Source organism: Microplitis mediator, chromosome 11 (assembly GCF_029852145.1).
Source record: "Microplitis mediator isolate UGA2020A chromosome 11, iyMicMedi2.1, whole genome shotgun sequence".
In the NCBI taxonomy this organism is placed as follows: Eukaryota; Metazoa; Arthropoda; class Insecta; order Hymenoptera; family Braconidae; genus Microplitis; species Microplitis mediator.
Window position 1 is genome coordinate 5,996,417 of NC_079979.1, and position 16,334 is coordinate 6,012,750.

Genomic DNA, 16,334 nt, shown 5'->3' on the forward strand with positions numbered 1-16,334 from the left:
ACACTTATCACAGTTCCACTATTAAATTACCGGGATTAATTTATCGAACTATTATCGCGGAACAAGACCGATTAAATGAATTCCACGATCGCGAATTTAAGAAAATGAAAACTGCAACTCTCGGCACCATTACCGTAGTCGAGCATAAAATCGAGTTGACCGACTCAAAACCCATTCGCGTTAAAAATTACCATAGAACACCGATCGTACGACAAGCCATGCATATGATTGTCGATAATATACTGGCAGACGGGGTAATACGGCCGGGCACCAGCGGATGGAGCTGTCAACCTGTTATGGTGCGTAAAAAGTCATTACCGGGATTACCACCTTTTGACGGTAGCAAACCGGAACATTGGCAAATGTGTATCGATTTTCGCCTGCTGAACGTGGTAACTAAGTTTGTTGCATATCCCATGGTTCGCATGGATACTGTACTCGAAGTTATACGCGAGGGTGAATATCGATCGACAATTGACTGTAGTAACGCGTATTACCAAATATTAATACGCGACGAAGATCGTCACTTAACAGCTTTTGCAGTCGAAGGTAAAAGTTTTTACGAGTTCGTAAAAATCGCGCAAGGTTTAAAAACTGCCCCTGCGACCTACCAAGCTGCAATGGACGAAGTAAAAAAGGCGTTTCGACGTCTTTTACAACGAAAATCGCTACCGGCTAACTGGGAAAACTTTATTCAATCGTATATGGACGATTGGATAATTGCTACCCCTACTTTCGACATACACCTGATAATACTCGAACTATTATTTGACAAGTTTTGACAAATTGGACTTGTCATAAAAAATTAAGAGGATATTTAGAGGGATATCCCGTAACGGTAATAACTGATCATGCCAGCTTAACCTGGTTAAAAGACATTAAAAATTCTCGCGGATGGCTAGCGCGATGGGCCATGGAGCTTTTATGTTTTCCTATCACCATGACTCACCGCAAAGGTACCGAAAACGAAGCCGCGGACGCGTTATCTCGAGTCTACGATGACGCCAACATCCAAAACGATGATTGCCAACACCGTACTTTATACCGAGCTATCAGCTACAACTGGTACAATCGAAAAATTCAAGACGTGACGGATTTTCCGAACCGGTTCCCTCAGTGGAAAATAATTGACGATAACTTATATTATCATCGACATTGAACACCATTTAACTATCTAGAAGAATCGCCTGAAAATTGGAAACTTGTTGTACCTGAGGAAAATCGCGAAGACATATTGACAGAATACATGATGCGAATACATCTGGACACCTCGGTATCAATCAAACGAACAAACACTTGACATTAAAATATTACTGGCCGGAAATGTACAAAGACACACGTGACTTTGTCAGTAAGTGCAAAACCTGCCTTTTACACAAACCCGATACCAATCCACCTAATATTCCCGAAGGTCACCGACCTATCACTGAACCATGGGAATGCGTATTGATTGAGACAGTCGGACCACTACCACGTTCAACTCACGGTAAAATACATTTATTTGTGTTATGGGACGTATACCTACGTTATATAGAATTAAGAGCAACGTCCGAACCGACCGGTAGAAAAGCCGTAGAATTTTATATACTGATGTATATATAAAATCCAAAACTCTGAGTCGCAAAGCAAAAGGAATCGCTGGTAAGCTCGTTCCACCCCGGAAAGGTTTATTTTTCATAAACAAAATTATATCGTCAAGCATGGCTACCATTTGTGACAATAACAACAAAATTACAGGCACTTATAAATTATCTGATTTAAAAGTGCCTAGAAAATCCACACGCCGTACTTGAGTAATTAATTTATTATTTTAATTTCACAGAGTCGACCACCTGAACGATACCTGAGTTCGAGACACTCCATCAAGTGTACCATCATCGAACGTGAAACATCCGTATAAATCAACCAGAAAAATGACCGAGGAGGCTGCCCGCCAAGCAAACACACGACACTATTGGAGCAACCCCGTGTTCAAGGCACCTGCATTTGTCGGTCCCAACATTCCGACCACTCGAAACCTGCTATATCGATTCCATGTCACCAGAGAACACCGATGTACCATTGTGTATGAACAACCTAACAGCAAGTTGGTTGAAATCAGCGAAATATCATTTACAAAACCAGTACCAAAATCAGCAACTGTCACAACGCCACCTGACTTCACGACAGTACCATTTATTGTGCCATTGACAATAAAAATCGGAAAATCTGTGCACGAGAGCAACTACGACCTGCGGCACACTGTATCCGTAGAGACCTGGAGAACTTATTGGCGAACATTATGCCAAAAAGTTGAAATATTACCACCTGCTACCAGAATAGTGGGAACTCAGACCGCTGAAACCAGGTTGTCATCTGTACCTGGGTCAACTGGATGTCTCCGATGCAAAAGAAAGGGACATTTCCACCAAGAGTGCTCCAATGCAAAATTTGGAGACGACTATTGCACTAGCTGTCTAAGGGTAGGACATAACAACAACGCATGTCCGTACCTGCCATCATTATCTGCTGGGTTTGAGCTGATGAAGGAGTTTTGTTTAACATGCAAGACTCAACTCCCCTACTTTGACCCCAAATGCAGAGCCTGCCGAACTCGGGTAAACCTGAGTAGAGACGACAGAAGGGCCGTGGATATCGTCCCACCGTAATCACCATCACCTGCATCTAACCAAGTGTCTCGCACCTGAGGTAAGACATTCAGTGAGTTTATTTTACTTTTGTATTTTTTATTTTTCATCGTTTCATTTTCTGGGCTTCACCCAAAAAATTCAAAAAAAAAAAAAAAGATATTTTATTATTTCATCTTTATTTAATTTCGTTCGTTTAATTACTCAAGTTTTATTTTTCAAAAAAAAAAAAAATAAAAAAAATAATTTTCTGTGTACCTCAGAATGCGAAGTTAATGACAGCCTCACTGGTCAAATAACGACTTAACGAATATTCGTATAAATACCGGCTTTATCAAAAAAAAAAAAAAATATATATATATATATGTATCATATAAATCAATATAAAATATATACGACTGTTTAAAAGTAATATATAAAAACAGAATTTATAAATGTTTAAAAGAAAAGATATGAATAATATAAATTATATAAGATTATTTATTAAAAAGGTAACATTTAATTTACAAATGACAAAGTATTTTTATATCGAGACTACCTCAAATTGAGTTAAACAATGTGATAATTAATTGTAGCTCATTTATTATTTTTCTATATTTATTTTCATTTTAAAAAGATTTTGATGAATCCGAAAAAGCGTTACCTGACAATAATTATTGAAGTACACCATGTATTAATTATATAGTTTACTGACTGCTATTAATTACTATAATTAATCATTGTTAAATATCATTAACCATTAATTTGTGATTATGTTTCTATCTACTTTATAGATTGATAGTACGTAATCGCCTATCATCATGGTATTCTTCAATTTGCTTTCGAATGAAAGTCACCAAGTAACTTTCAGTCTGGCCCGGGAGTGTAACGAGGTTCATGATACCTCATTATCATACCATGATACTAGACGGTTACCGAGGGTATTTATCACTAGTCCAGTCGATGCGCACGAAAAAATGGTCAAAGACCATTTTTTCGGTGGGTAAAGATAGATTTTGAAAAATTTTTTTTTCAAAATACTAGAAAAAATATAAGGAAAAGAGTTACCATAAATTTGTAGGGTGATCTTTTTTTTTTTATAAAAAAATTAGATGTAAAATGAAATATCTCTAAAAGTATTGAGAAGTTATCGAGACAAACTGGTATCATTGTTTTTGGGATTTAATAACGAACAAAATGAATTTTGAACGAAGTCTCTACGACGAATAGTTGCTGAGATAAAAATTATTAAAGCGCGAAAAACGAAAAAGCGCGTGATTTCGTTCGCGCGCGGATAAACAAAAGAGTGTAACTCGGCAGCAAATCGATATTTTAACAATTTTTTTTTATTATTCTCTTAGTAAATCATATATCAACCATAAAAAAATTTGGTAACTTCCAAAAAAATTTTTTCGAATTTTAAATTTAAAAAGAGTAAAAATCACTTTTTGTTAAATAAAAAAGAAAAATAAATAAAATGACCTAATGGATAATTTTGTTTGAACCATTACCCAAATAATTACGGGTAATGACAGTTAAAAAAAATTTTTTTTTTATAAAAAAACCCGTTTTCAAAATTTTTGAAATTTATCAACAATTAAAAAAAAAAATATATTTTTTTTGACACGACAGAAATTTATCTCGCGAAATTCTGAATCGAATGGTATATACGAATTTTTGTCGATTTTTTGAAATTTTTCCTTTATAATTTTCAATATAAGGACTTAGAAAAATTTCTTGCTACGGGACTTTAAAAAAATAGGACTTCGGATATCTTCGGGAATTGCTAGAGAGAGAAAGTAGTCGTTATCCGTTAGAAAACGACACTACGTCTTATGCCTACTTTAATCGTAATCGTTTACTATCATGGTATGATAATGAGGTATTCTTAAACCTCGGTACACCCCCGGGCCAGACTGGAAGTTACTCGGTGACTTTCAGTCGAAAGCAAAAAAAAAGAATACCATGATGATAGGCGACTACGTACAATCAATCTATAAAGTAATAGCAAAATTGAAGGACTAATCACTTATTAATCACATCACTATAATATAATCACAAATTAATAATTAATGATACCTAACAATAATTAATTACAGTAATTAATAGCAGTCAGTAAACTAGTATAGTTAATACATGGTATGCTTAAATAATTATTGTCAGGAACACTTTTGTGGATTCATCAATATCCTTTTGAAATAAAAATAAAATAAAAATAGAAAAAAAAAATAATAAATGAGCTACAATCAATTATCACATTGTGTTTAACTAAATCAGGTAGTCTCGGTATAAACATACTTTGTTACTTGTAATCTAAATGTTACCTTTTTAATAAACAATCTTGTATGATTTGTATCATTATCTTTTTCTTTCTTTTTAACATTTAATATATTATATATTGTTTTCTCTCAAACAATTTTAAATCTTTTTTTTAATAACATATATTTATATATTTATATATGAATATATTTATATATTTATTTATAAATATATAACAAATACTAGTTTAAATTTCGCGACGGAGACGCGAATTACCCCAGTACTGCATGCGGTCACCCACGTGAAAAACAAACAATAAAAAAAATTATAAATTCAAAGTCCAAAAAAAAATAAAACGTTGATAAATTTTACTTTAATTAAATTTTAACTTGTAAATAAGTAATAAGTTCAATAAATTAGAAATAAAAAAAATAAATAAGGTGTGCCTGGACCAGCTCCTCAGGCTGGGTTAGTGCACGTAGGCGCCAGACCGTTTCTCAAAAACGGACAAAAATAGTGTATCAGGGGGAAGTTTGCGAGGATAAATCCGAGCGAGTAGCCAGTAACAAGGCGGATTAATCGAAAGAAATAATAAAAAGAAAAGAGATAATCAAGAAAAGAAAATAATATGCACAGTTGAAAATAAATAAATAATAAATGAAATTAAATATAGCAGGAAAAGACCCAGGAAAATAAACACAGAGTATTTCCCCGAGAATTGTTGGATCCAATTGTTTATATATAAATTATCAAGAAATTTTAATACAATATTTCACTCATAATATAAATTTTAATCTTTAATAAACCCCTGGGGGCCGAATCTATATAATCCAAAGAAAATTTCGCATGTGAATCCAATATAAAATATAAATATATTATAATAATAATTTCCTTCAACAAAATAAACAAAATGTCAATAAATATTTATCACCACCTTGGGTTACCCCTTTACAGGGGGAGAAAGATACGGCACACACTCACTTTCAATATAAATTTTCGTAAAATTATTACATAAATTATTCTAAATAAATAATTAATCCTTTATCAATAATTATTTATAATTAAAAAATATAATGTCAAGTACTTATCCACTGGAGTATACGAAAGGAAAAATATAAATAATAATTCAAGATTAATTAATTAAATAATAATAATAATAAAATATAATAAATTATAATATAATAAATAATAATAATAATTCCACCTTATAATTATTATTGGCTCAGGAATTTTTAGTCTGAATTATTACGTCGCCGCGCAGGAATTTTCTCAGCCGGTGTATAGCTATAGTTATAAGTATATAGATATAGGTAGCTATCGATATATCGATATCGAACTACATCTATACAGCGGACTGCCGCGACCGCGCAATTCTCAATATTAAATCGTAAATTACACAACATACACTTAGTTTAGCCCCAATTTCTTTTCTTATATATAAAAATATGTACCATTCAGGGGTAGTCAAATACAAAAAAAAGAAAACAGTCGAATATTATTCGCGTTGCGAATGCCAACAATCCCCGGGGGGGGGGGGGGGGGGTTACATGTAACAATGCAGTAAAGGGGAATACAAAAGTACTTACTCAATGTTGCTCCCAGCCGGTTCAAAATTTAACAACACAAGAATTAATCGCCCGGCGAATTTATCAATAATAAATATAAACACTTAGTTAATTACTACTGACTTAAAGGAAAACGTAATTGCGACGTATGCTCGACTATGTAATTCGACAGCGTCCACTCTATCGCACTCCCCGTACCTTTCTGAGTACTTAATGGGCCGGCCACTTGTTGGCCACCCACGTGGCGCAACAATCGCCCTTAATTATCATTATCATTGTTACCTAGCCCCGGGCCTTTAAATTAATTAAATAAATTATAAAGACATTTTTACCCCACCTGAATGATACAAAATAATTTAAATACATATATTTAGTATGCATTTATACCAAAATGATAATTGTAAAACTTATATATAATTAAATAATAATTATTTAACACTGTATGTTATCCGTCGATATTGCAGGGGAAAATATCGATTTTTCCCCTCCTCTATGGTGACTATTTTCATTTCCACAATACCTGGATATACAATTAAATCAAAATAAAATAAAGATAATAATTGGGGCATAATGTGACCACACATTATGTCCCCTGAATAACGCCAAATCATTAATATTCCCTTATAAATAATAAATAATAAATATAATTATTTTTAAATTAAAAATTAAAATTTTCGCATACACGTGCACTCAGTCATACCGCGCGCATGCGCGAGCAAACGCTGTCTCACCGGCGTGGCAACGAAATGCCCGCGTAACCGTTCAAATTTAAACTTAAATACTATTTTTAATTACTTATTTCTAATTAATCATTAAATAATTTGAATGGTTACGTGACAAATATACTTTGTTTTTTCTCTTTGGTAACGTTGGTAATGATTTTTCGATATTGATACAGGTATTTTCTAATAATTAAGTGACCAGTGAGGCTGTCAGTAATTCCGTATTCTGAGGTATATAAATTTTTTTTTTTTTTTTTTTTTTAATAAAGCTTGAGTAATTAAAATGAAATAATAAAAAAAATATGGTAATAAATTTTTTTTTTTTTTTTGAAATTTTTGGGCGAAGCCCCAGAAATTAAAACGTAAAAAATAAAATAAAATAAAATAAACCTATGAACGGTTACCTCAGGTACGAGACACTCGATTCGATGCAGGTGATGATTTTAAGGTGGAAGGATGTCCACGGCCCCTCTATCTTCTCGATTCAGGCTTACCCGAGTTCGGCAGGCTCTGCATTTGGGGTAAAGTATGGGTGTTGAGTCTTGCATGACAAGCAAAACTCCTTCATCAGCTCAAAACCACCAGATGATGATGGCAGGTATGGACACGCATTGTTGTTGTGTCCTACTCGCAGACAACTTGTGCAATAATCGTCTCCAAATTTGGCGTTGGTGCATTCTTGATGGGAATGCCCCCTTTTCTTACATCGGAGACATCCGGTTGACCCAGGTACAGATGATAGCCGGGTTTCAGCAGATCGAGTACCCACTGTTCTGGTAGCAGGTGGTAATATCTCAAGTCTTTGGCATAATGTTCGCCAATAAGTTCTCCAGGTCTCTACGGATACAGTGTGCCGCAGGTCGTAGTTGCTCTCGTGCACAGATTTTCCGATTTTTATTGTCAATGGCACAATAAATGGTACTGTCGTGAAGTCAGGTGGCGTTGTGACAGTTGCTGATTTTGGTACTGGTTTTGTAAATGATATTTCGCTGATTTCAACCAACTTGTTGTTAGGTTGTTCATACACAATGGTACATCGGTGTTCTCTGGTGACATGGAATCGATATAATAGGTTTGGAGTGGACGGTAGATTGGGACCAACAAATGCAGGTGCCTTGAATACGGGATTACTCCAATAGTGTCGTGTGGTTGCTTGGTGGGCAGCCTCCTCGGTCATTTTTCTGGTTAATTTATACAGATGTTTCACGCTCGACGATAGTACACTAAATGGAGTGTCTCGACCTCAGGTATCGTTCAGGTGGTTGACTCTGTGAAATTAAAAAAATAAATTAATTACTCAAGTACGGCGTGTGGATCTTCTAGGTACTTTTAAATCAGATAATTTATAAGTGCCTGTAATTTTGTTATTATTGTCACAAATGGTAGCCATGTTTGACGATATAAATTCATTTATAAAACATAGACCTTTACGGGGTGGAACGAGTTTATCAGCGATTCCTCCTGCTTTGCAACTCAGAGTTTTGGATTTGACATATACTTCAGTACCAACAGTTAAGTTAGTTTCAGGTCGTATGGATTTTCGCGCAGTGGTTTGCACGTCTTGTGCTTTTAGCATTTTTAATTCGACAAAGTGTCGAATATCGTCTAATAAATTAATGAGTTGCTCATGCTCCACAGGTTCATTTATTTTAGGTGTTATGGATATGTTGCGGTGCAGTTCAAGGTATCGAAGATCTCTGCCGAGATTAAGGAAGGCAGGACTGCATGCAAGTGAACTGTGGATTGAGGTATTATAGGCGTAGGTTAATTCAGGTAGCCACTCATCCCATTTATTGTGTTTGTCAGTCAGGTATGATCGAATCATAATTTTTAGATTTCTATTTAATCTCTCGATTGGATTGAATTGAGGAGAATAAGGTGGAGTATATTCGTGGGTGGTCTGCGTTTAATTTAAAAATGAAGTTACTTCTTTATTTGTAAATTCAGTGCCATTGTCAGAGATAACAATTCGTGCAGGTCCCCATCGTCGAAAAATGTCACGAAATATTCTACGGCTTTTCTACCGGTCGGTTCGGACGTTGCTCTTGATTCTAGATAACGTGTGTATACGTCACACAACACGAATAAATGTGTTTTACCGTGAGTTGAACGTGGTAGTGGTCCGACTGTGTCAATCGATACACATTCCCATGGTTCAGTAATAGGTCGGTGACCTTCGGGAATATTAGGTGGATTGGTATCGGGTTTATGTAAAAGGCAGGTTTTGCATTTATTGACTTTCACGTGTGTCTTTGTACATTCCCGGCCAGTAATATTTTAATGTCAGGTGTTCGTACGTCTTATTGATACCAAGGTGTCCAGATGTATTCGCGTCATGTACTTCTGTCAATATGTCTTCACGATTTTCCTCAGGTACAACAAGTTTCCAATTTTCAGGCGATTCTTCTAGATAGTTAAATGGTGTTCAATGTCGATGATAATATAAGTTATCGTCAATTATTTTCCACTGAGGGAACCGGTTCGGAAAATCCGTCACGTCTTGAATTTTTCGATTGTACCAGTTGTAGCTGATAGCTCGGTATAAAGTACGGTGTTGGCAATCATCGTTTTGGATGTTGGCGTCATCGTAGACTCGAGATAACGCGTCCGCGGCTTCGTTTTCGGTACCTTTGCGGTGAGTCATGGTGATAGGAAAACATAAAAGCTCCATGGCCCATCGCGCTAGCCATCCGCGAGAATTTTTAATGTCTTTTAACCAGGTTAAGCTGGCATGATCAGTTATTACCGTTACGGGATATCCCTCTAAATATCCTCTTAATTTTTTATGACAAGTCCAATTTGTCAAAACTTGTCAAATAATAGTTCGAGTATTATCAGGTGTATGTCGAAAGTAGGGGTAGCAATTATCCAATCGTCCATATACGATTGAATAAAGTTTTCCCAGTTAGCCGGTAGCGATTTTCGTTGTAAAAGACGTCGAAACGCCTTTTTTACTTCGTCCATTGCAGCTTGGTAGGTCGCAGGGGCAGTTTTTAAACCTTGCGCGATTTTTACGAACTCGTAAAAACTTTTACCTTCGACTGCAAAAGCTGTTAAGTGACGATCTTCGTCGCGTATTAATATTTGGTAATACGCGTTACTACAGTCAATTGTCGATCGATATTCACCCTCGCGTATAACTTCGAGTACAGTATCCATGCGAACCATGGGATATGCAACAAACTTAGTTACCACGTTCAGCAGGCGAAAATCGATACACATTTGCCAATGTTCCGGTTTGCTACCGTCAAAAGGTGGTAATCCCGGTAATGACTTTTTACGCACCATAACAGGTTGACAGCTCCATCCGCTGGTGCCCGGCCGTATTACCCCGTCTGCCAGTATATTATCGACAATCATATGCATGGCTTGTCGTACGATCGGTGTTCTATGGTAATTTTTAACGCGAATGGGTTTTGAGTCGGTCAACTCGATTTTATGCTCGACTACGGTAATGGTGCCGAGAGTTGCAGTTTTCATTTTCTTAAATTCGCGATCGTGGAATTCATTTAATCGGTCTTGTTCCGCGATAATAGTTCGATAAATTAATCCCGGTAATTTAATAGTGGAACTGTGATAAGTGTTTTCAGTATATTTCCATGTCCACGTATGGTCAACGGTATTAATTATTATATGATGTCGAGTCATGAATTTTAAGCCAATTATTATTTCGTCAGGCATGTCTTCAAAAATTTCGAACCAGTCCTCGATGTCAACTGTATTAATGGTAAAACTCAGGTAGACTTTTTCTGTACTGCGTACGATTGTATTGTCTGCGAGTATGAAAGTAGAATTCTTTTTTGCAATTCCGAATTTTAAAATATTGTGAGGAATTAATTCAATAATTTTTCGAGAAATAAAGTTTTTGTTTGCGCCGGTATCGAATATCGCGGTGAATCAACGCGTAGTGAAAGTGAAAGTGCAGTTTATTGATCGACTTACTGCGGGTGGTGGTGGAGTGATAAGCGGTAGCTCCACAGGTGTACTGCTACCAGAGATTTCTGATATGCTAGTGGATCTGTCGGATGTTGATTTCTTTTTCAAGGAGCCAATTACACAGTTCAGACCACAGCTTGCCGCAGGTAGACATCCCTGATCAGTATTTATGTTTGAATATGATAGACATCGGACCGGAGAACAAATGTTTTGAGCACTGATTTGACAGCCCATGTCGTCAGTAGAATAGTCAGATGTATATGAGTCAGTGGAGTAATCGGAACTGATGCTCCCGGATACGAATTTATTATCCTGGGATAAGGTTTGACCGATATTGTTACTCGGCGCATCAGTTGTCCCAAGAGCTGATGTAATTGGTTGAAGAGGCGTTAAGGGTGGTAGGTATGCGTTTGCCCCTTCTTGTGTATCGAGCATACCACTTACTCGTTTTTTGAGTTGCATTCGCACTCGGTGACTAGTACTCCCACCCTGCCACATTTTATGCATAAATCTACTCGTGGATTGGTGCAATCGAGTATGATGTGAGTACCCTTCTCTCCACAATTCCTGCATGTGTAGTTGGGTAAGAGGGTGGAGTTACTTTCCCCTCCTGAAGGTTCTTTGGGTGATCGAGATCTGCGTGGGATGTTTTTAGGTCGATCACGGAATTGTACTCGTTTAGGTGTTTTATTTTTTTCAGGTGGAGTATAGTATTGTGATAATCTACTAATACTTTCTCCTTGCGAATCGAAATCTTCTGATCTTGATGATGATTCGTCTTTGTGTATTCTTCTGGTATATTTAGTAGGTTTCTTGGACTCCGCTGCTGCTTTAGCTCTTTGAGAGAGTCATTGTAATGCAGTTCTCACAGCTGAATTCAATTGTGAGTATGTCTTGGTATGTGGTGCCAAAGAGTCGAGTTGCGCTTGTATGTCGTACGCTAGTCTTGCTCTTATTACTAGCACTTGGTCTTCTTCTGATGGTGCCTTGGCCATCTCTTGGTACTTCATCATAGCTTCTTTGATGAATGTTTTCGGGTCTTCACGGTGCTGTTAATACGTGGTCATAATTTCTTGATTTATATCTAAATCAGTTTTACCCACTGTGAAGTATTCGGTGTAAGATTTAGCGAAATCATCCCAACAGTGCTATGAATGCTGGTACTGTCTTACCCAGTACCCCTCAGCTTGGTACATGGCAGTTTTGGCGAGTGTGAGGTGTTCGGATTCGGTCAGCCCCATCTCTCTCCTGAAATCAGTTAGCGCTCGCAGGTATTCCCGGGCTTTTAAATTTGAGCTGGGGTAGGTCAATCCCCGTTGTCTTAATGTAGCTTCAGCGGCGGCTACATTTTTAGCAAAATTCCTTTGATTATTATATTTAGTCCCGTGCGCTGATTGGTTGACTGTCATATGTGGTCAGTCAGTTCGCGGTTGTTGGTGGTAACTGGAGTTCGCATTTAGTACGAGAGCGCGAGGGAAATTTGTTTGAGGTGGAGGACCCGATACGTAAGAAGTAGGTCGAGAGTTACACGCGTTAGCAATTTCTCGAATTGTTTCTGCAGTAATGTCGGCAGGACGTTTACATCAGGTAGTCTATCCGAGTTCATTTCTTCGAGTAATCGGAAATCTTCTAATCCCAAATCTCCACGAGTACGCGCTCTTTTTAACATGTAGGTGGAACAACGAGCGTATAAACCGACGGTTTGGTTGGTTTCACTTATGTGGTTACTTACTAGGGTTAGGTTTCGCTGGGCATCATCCATATTCTTTTGTAGTTGCCTTATTTGTCTTTGCGAGTCATGATGGCCCCTTATACATTCGTCTATTTGTAAACTTAGTTGACGTATTATTGCGTCATTCGATAAGAATCGACTGTCAATTATTGTTGTCGAGTTGTTCAGGTCGAATGGCATGGGTATTGACGACGACAAAGTCCGTTGATCGCACCCGTTTGGTGTTACTTGACCGGGGTCACCTTCGATTACTTAAACGTTCGCGTTGATAGGAAGTTGTGGATTTTCAGAGTCATCTTCGGTGTTATAAAGATCGTTAAGACCCTCATGCATTGCGTTGGGGTGATTCTGCCGGTGCCCCATATTCGTAAGTAGGTCACGCGGTGTTCAGTCAGTGGTAAGTTACGAGGTTTTTATTTTTATTTATGTTTTATCACGTAATATTTTATTATCAATACACCAGTTGGATTTCTTTATTTAGTTGTTGTAAATACTGTTAAATGGTTGTCCGGTTGCGTTTGTTATTCCGGTCACGTAGTATTAAGTGTTATCGTCAATTAAAATTATATGTTTTAATTACGCGTATATATTTCCGCGGTATGAATTTTATTTTTGCGTGTTGTTATCTCAGTAATAGCCGAATAGAAGTTATTATTTATTTTATTTTTATCAAATAATTAAAGAAAATATAAAGTTCAGCTACTATTCATGTGTTGATAGATAAATAGTTTGAATACTTACAGGTTGTAACTAGGTTATTTTATGTTCGTGTATTTTTCAAATGTATATTTTTCCAAATAATAATTTTTTTTATGTGTAAATAATATTCAGGTATTAGATAAGGAATCCAGGTTACGTGATCTGTTAAATTAAATAAATAAATTAAATATAAATTAGACAAAGAGTAGGTTAGACCCACGTGGTGAATGAAATAATTGCTACCTGGTAATAATAAATTATAATCAGAAAGATTATAATATTCAATTATTTTGTATAATAAATATTGTTTATACTTTAGTCATATTATTGAACGTATGAACTTTTTAATCTTTAATTATTTATTTAAATAAATAGAACGCAATTGATAGTGTGGATGTATGCCGGTAAAATACGTTAGATATGCTATAGCGTGTAGAGTAGTCTATATAGCTATAGTATCGATTTATCGCAGTTCGAGTTGAGATGTGAAAGGATTGGGTGAATACTTTTACTTTCGGTGAGTATAAGTGGACACAGGAAAAGCGGGAGGCTGTGATTGGCGCGCTGCCTGTGGAGCATGCGCGCTCGCAATTATACTTTACTTTCGCTTTCGCTGGGGTCACTATACTTTGAAGCGACTACGCTGTTGTTTTCTTGGCGTATGTATGTGTCCGGAAATTATTCACGTACGCTGAGCCGGGCCGCAGAAAGGATCCCTGTTACAGAGTTGCTCTGGTTATTAACTTCCGTTTCCGGTACAACGTTTCCTTTTGTCAATGGCGGTTTTTCTTGTTATCTGTAAGAGATCGAAAAACAGCACTTAATATGTTCACTACTTTTTTTCAGGTTTTATTTTAAATTTATAATTTTAATTATACATGTTTTAAATCTGATATTTATATTTTGTTGTTCATATTATTGTTTTATTATTTGTTGCTCAATTTTTACAGAGTAATAAAATATTTTATGATATATTTTTTTTATTTGTTATTTCCGGTTGTTATCTCTCAAAGATTTTTACAGGTACATTGAGGTAGTTATTAGATAATATCAGATTTTATTTATTACTGGTATGTTTTAGAGTTTCAAATATGAATTTAATATTTTACTGGAGTAATTAAATATTGCTCCAGTTTTGTTTCTCGACTCTCCTTTTTCCAAAGGGATTATTTTAGTCGGTCATTATTATATCTGTTCAAATAGCCACTGGGCGGTTAGTTGAATAAATATAAGAAGGAATGCAAAATTATACACCGTGGATCGATACAGGTGTTCCTGAGAGTTATCCCAGTTCACGAATTTAAATATACATTTTATTTGTACTTACGGTTATAACAGTAAAAACCAGGTCACAAAAGTTTATAAATGTTGTATATTTGTTGATATGTTAATGCTCTGTAGAGTTTATTGCGATTATAGAAAATGAGTAAAATTATGATGGACAGGTACTTTTGAGTACGATATGTACTGTATGGCGTCAGGTCAGAATATGAGGTGGTAGCAGCGGTGCGCTTGATCTGTGCTAATAACGTCGCGTCAGGTGACAAGCGGGGGGTCAGTCTATAGTCTGTCAATTATAATTTTTCTAACGATTTAAATTACCAAATTATATTAAACGGTTCTTAACTTCTTTTTTTATATAATTCGCAGAATTTCATCTTTGAAAATTGTAATTTTATGCTCTAACTTTTATTTATTTTTATTTGTTATAAACTTTAGTGAATCTTGCGTCAAGTACGTAAATTCGTAGTTTTTCAGAGATTTGATTTACATGCTTGTAGCATGGTTCGTTAATTAGTTATCTCGTCTCTGTTGCATGATAACTGACGATTTGATCTTAATTAATCAAATATAATTTATTATTTATAGATCATTGAATGATCTGTACAGTTTTTAATGACTGTACTGGAGCCAGAGTTCCATTTTACCAGGTCTGATGGCCAGAAGGGCTTATACAATTATTTAAACAAATTTTTAAATTAATATTATTTTATATTGGATGCCAGAAGGACTTACATTTCCAAATTCCTGGTAACTGTACGCATGCTGTAGTCACGTGCACAGGTCGTTGGTATTTTTTCGACGAATCGGTTATAATACTTCAATATTTATTCAGATAAGTGATAATTAATTTAATAGCATTTTATTTATGTGGTGAAGCCGCAAGGTTAACAATAATTTTTTTATTAAACACTCTAAGGAGAATTTATAGTGAAGCTATATAAACAATATTTATTCATACAATGTTTAAACGACGTAGTAATTTCCAGGATTATAGTCTGAAGCGGTGAGGCCGTAAACAGACATGTTTAAATCATTTAATTACATAATATTTTATTGATACTCTAAATTATTTATAGAATTATTGAATAATTATTATAAACATGTAATATGATTATCACCAAAGTTGTAAAATCCGGTAGCTATGGAGTATTGAGTTTTCCAAGTTTTGGGTGAAAATAATATTTCGCGCGTGATACCACGAGTCGGATCACGTGAAATATTGGAATGTGACGCTGAGAGTTCTAAGAACTATAATTTTAAATGCGCCTCATTTTTAAAATATATTTTGAGTGATGTAATACATTTTTCTATAGAATTTTGAGAATTATTCAAAAGGAATATTTATAATTTTATTGTAATTCAATTATTGCTCAGAAGGAGCTGATTAAAAATTATAACGATTTTAATTTTTGTTATTGGATAATTTTAATATTACAATTGAATAGAGAAAATTACTGTTGAAGCTAAACTTATCAAATAAATTACTTTCTTTTGAACAGAGTATGATAATGTATTCAGGTAGTTAATAAAG